General features: G+C 36.4%; 1 pseudogene; it reads right to left on the bottom strand.

Moving 5' to 3' along the window:
* Positions 1-1,401: 1,401 nt before the first annotated feature.
* On the bottom strand, positions 1,402-3,311 carry LOC112819754 (unconventional prefoldin RPB5 interactor-like; annotated as a pseudogene).
* Between the last annotated feature and the right edge of the window lie 1,250 nt (positions 3,312-4,561).

The following is a 4,561-nucleotide window of genomic DNA, read 5'->3' as shown; positions in this document are numbered from 1 at the left end:
TTTTTAAAAAGTACAAAAATGTCTAAAAGGAAAAGGGAAAAAATTACCAGGGGTCCAAATCCCAGAGACAATCACTGTTAACACCTAGACATAAAATATCCAAACATTTGTATAAAATGGATAAAATTATTTCCCCCCAAAATACTAGACGTTTTATTTTGAATAATCTGTGTTTTTCTAATCATATGTAACATGAAATAAATGTCATCTCTTGATAATATAACCAATCCATTCTTTTAAACAGCAAGGTAAATTTCATTGTATAATATATACCATATACCATGAAGTATTTACTGAGGCCTCTGGATGGGAATTTAAGTTGCTCATAATTTTCCTATTATAATTATAAACATTATAAAGTAATCTTTTGCAAAAATATTTTTTCTGCATTATTTGTGTAGGAAAATTACTAGAAAGAGAATTGCTAGATCAAAGATGTATAACAATTTAAATTTCAAGATATTGGGACTAATTGTCCTTCAAAATACTGTACAGAATTGTATTTGAGTCTCTTTTTCTCTATTTTCAATACAGCCAATCATTTTATTTTTTTATTTTTATTTTTTTAGAGACCAAGTTTCATAAGATTTTTACTTGGAAAAAAAAATGTTTTACAAAATACCGTTCTTCTAATCAAAGAAACTTTCCCAGGGGATACATGTAGCTTTCTGCCTTAGAGATGATAGAATGACCGTCAAAGGGGAGAGTTTTTTTAAATAGCAACCTAGCTGCAAAACCTACAAGAAGTAGATTTTTTTTTAATTTTTTATTGTTATGTTAATCACCATATATTACATAATTTGTTTTGGTGTAGTGTTCCATGATTCATTGTTTGTTCATAACACCCAGTGCTCCATGCAGAATGTGCCCTCTTTAATACCCATCACCAGGCTAACCCATCCCCCTACCCTCCTCCCCTCTAGAAACCTCAGTTTGTTTTTCAGAGTCCATCATCTTTCCTGGTTCGTCTCCCCCTCTGACTTACTCCCCTTCATTCTTCCTCTCCTGCTATCTTCTTCTTTTTCTTTTTTCTTAAAATATGTTGCGTTATTTGTTTCAGAAGTACAGAAGTAGATTTTTTTTAAAGTGCCTTTAAAATGTTAAAGCAAGTAATATTGTTGAATCTATTTGAAAAATTTTAAGTTTCCTTAAAATGGTCCATATGGTACGCACAACTTCACAGCTGATACAAAACTGCCTGTATTTAGTTCAAAACACAAAAACAATGCATATGAACAGTATTCTTTGAAAAATAATTCTAAGTACTGCCAGTGCATCATAAGAAAACTTAGACAACCGTATTGACAGTATTCAGAGATTTAACAAGCTGAATATTAAAGTATTCAAACATTTACTTTGATTTTTAATACCACTGATAACAGTAAGAGATCTTGCTGCCAAATGAATTCTGGATGCCTTGTTTCAAACTACACGTAACATATTTTGCGAGATAGATTCTAAAGAAATGCAAAACTAGGTTCCAGGATGTAAACTCCCATTGCCTAGGCAGGCCCTAGTTTTTCTGTGGCAATCTGGCAGCTTTGAACTTTGAAATCCTCTTTGTAGTTTCTTCTGATACTTCTGATAGAACTTCTTTTCGTTCTGGAATGGTGGGTAGCACAGGATGAACCAGGGTTGGGTGTGGTGTTAAGGGGGGCGATAGAAATTCTTTTTCTATTACAGTTCCAGAAAAAGCCTCAGGCGTTCCTGATAAGGACAAAACTTTCTTGTGATGGTTTCCTTCTTGTTCCTCTTTCAAAATACTCTCATAGTGTCACTGCAAGTGGCCTCTTTGTAGCTGACACTGCTCAGGACTCCCTGTCCATCATCACTGGTATCTCTGCAAACACTGTTCTCTCTGCTGCCAGACTTCAGGATTGACTTACGACGGACATACTCTCCGTTCACAACATCAACAAAGAGTCTATAAATGTCAGCAGGAGTCCTGATAGTAGGCAGCTCTTGGGCAGAATGACCACCACCAGAGCTGTTCTTTGGTTTACGTTTGGCTTCTTCTTTCTTTTCACTGAATTTTAAAGTGGTATTTTTTCCAGTATTTATTCGGACCCTCTTAGGTTCGACAGTATGAGAAAAATATATTGTTGGTATAGAATGATCTCCAACCGCTAAAGCATCATGGTCATTTTCATTTTCATTATCACCACCACCACCATCATCATCATCATCTTCTTCTTCTTCATTACTGTGGTAAGAATTTGAACCGTTCATTGAATGACTGCCATTCATTTGACCACCGAACAGTTGTAAATGTGTAACATTCTTGTAACAGCTGCTGGAAGTAACAGAGTCTGTTACTTGATGAAGCACATGCACATTTATATTCTGATCTTCCTTTTCTTCTTCAGAAGGCGTTGTATCCGGGCGCCTGGGTGGCTCAGTTGGTTTGGCAACTGCCTTCGGCTCAGGTCATGATCCTGGAGTCCTGGAATCGAGTCCTGCATCAGGCTCCCTGCTCAGCAGGGAGTCTGCTTCTCCCTCTGACCATCCCCCCTCTCATGTGCTCTCTCTCTCTCATTCTCGCTTTCTCAAATAAATAAATAAATAAATAAATAAATAAATAAATAAAATCTTAAAAAAAAAAAAAGAAGCCGTCGTATCCTCTCCATTTGCAATCATAGTATCAGGCTTCCTATCAAGTTCACCCAGCAATTCTTCTTGTTTCTCTAGTTCTTCAAGTCGAGCCCACAGTTCCTTATCAGCAAGCAAATCCTTGGATTTTACATCATTTGCAAAATCTGCTTCAAAAATATCTGAAGTTTTTGGTTTGGAGTGAGGTTTATGAGCAATTAGGTGTTTTGCTTTAAATTCAAAATTTTAATTTCTTCTCATGTCAAGAATATCGCCTGCAGCATCGCTCATTTTCTGCAAATCTTCTGTGAATTCAACTCTGGATTCAAAAATTTTCATCACTTTTTTTAAAATCATCTATTGTTTTTCTTACATGTTCTTTCTGATGCTCAACTAAGCCCGCAGCCTGCTTTGCTGAGCACTTTGCAAACCAACTGTCCCCGAGTAAAACAGTGACTTCATTAGTATGGGCAAGCTTTCCTGGCATGAAGGCAAAGAGGCCAAATGGTAGCATGATATTATAAGACAACTTACCGGCAAGGTACTGAGTCTTTCTTGCAGGGCATTATAGTCAATATCTACCTTCTTCCAAAGCTGGATTTTCTCTTGGCAGTTAGTGACCACCTTTTCCTGCTCCTCGCGGAGCCGCGCCACCTCCGCGCCGGGGCCGAGGTTGAGGCGGAGGCCGAGGCGTGGGGCGCGGGGTCGAGCGGGGCCTCCATGGCGGGGGCGCCGGGACCTCAGCGGAGCGAACGAGTCCTGAACAAATGTTTATGGAGGCGGCAGCCAATCAGTTTAATTTTTGCCAATCTCTGAGACAAAAAAGGAAAAAAAATCCAATACAGTAATATACAGGGAGATGAATAGGTAGAAAAAGAAACACACAAATGGCCAAGAGAAATCAGATGGTCAGTGTCCGTCCCATCAGATTAGTGAAATTTTTAAAAATGCAATAATATTCAGTGTTAGCAAGTGTGTTAGACATTTTCACATGATGTTGGTAGGAATATAAACTAGGGCCTTGTTTTGGAAGCTTATTTGGTCACAGCAACAAAAACTGTTATATTCCACAGCAGTTTCACTGAGAAATTTATCACAGAGATAATCTTGAAAAAATATATAAACCAAGATATATTATTAACGTTATCTGTAGCAGATCATTTAAACAAAGTATGACATATCCATATAATGCAGTTGTTAAAGATAGTAATATCTTGGAGATCAATTATTTAAAGCTTTCATGATATGTACGCCTGCCAAATTATTATGTATATAGTATTATGTAATGTTATTTGTCAATTATATCTCAATAAAGCTGGGGAAAAATATAAAGCCTAGGTTCTGAACACCCTTTAGTATAATTCTAAAAGATAAAGCCATATTTTCTACAAACTTGTTTAAGATATAGATTCTATATTAGGGATATTTCTTAAAGTCGTTTTTAGAAAGACATTCAAGAAGCCACAACTGTCAATGAGTGAGCCAATGATGTGGTTTCACAGGGGATACCTATTCACCTAGAACCTTCAGGGGATGTTCTGATGGTACAAGACTATAGGAGGAGAATTTTAATTTTATTTTTACCTTCATTTAATTCTTGGATTTTCTTACCAGGTGCATGAATTCTATTTTTATGTCAGCATGAGCTATTAGCTAAATAAAATTATGACCATTTCTGTTGTCTCTCATTTATTTCTGTGTCTAAATGAAGAAAACTGAGGCTTGTCTTTTTTAAATTTGATAATTCTAAGGCCATGACTTTTGAGAAGTCCCCTGCTATCTTCATACCTCTTTCCACAAAGACTGTTTATGTCGTACAATAACTCTTTTCTCAAGACAAACCTTATAAGGGAGATACAAAAAGTGGCTTATATCTTCTGGGTCAAACTACTTTCATGTAACAAACAAAACTGTGTAATACCATTTTTTAAGACCTTTTTGTGATCTATCAATCCACTGAGTAAAATAGCTG

The sequence above is a fragment of the Callorhinus ursinus genome, unplaced genomic scaffold, assembly GCF_003265705.2.
Source record: "Callorhinus ursinus isolate GAN/ISIS: 27379988/994484 unplaced genomic scaffold, GSC_fseal_2.0 scaffold3, whole genome shotgun sequence".
Lineage (NCBI taxonomy): Eukaryota > Metazoa > Chordata > Mammalia > Carnivora > Otariidae > Callorhinus > Callorhinus ursinus.
The sequence above is the reverse complement of the archived record's forward strand: the minus strand, read 5'-3'. Positions and strand labels throughout refer to the sequence as shown.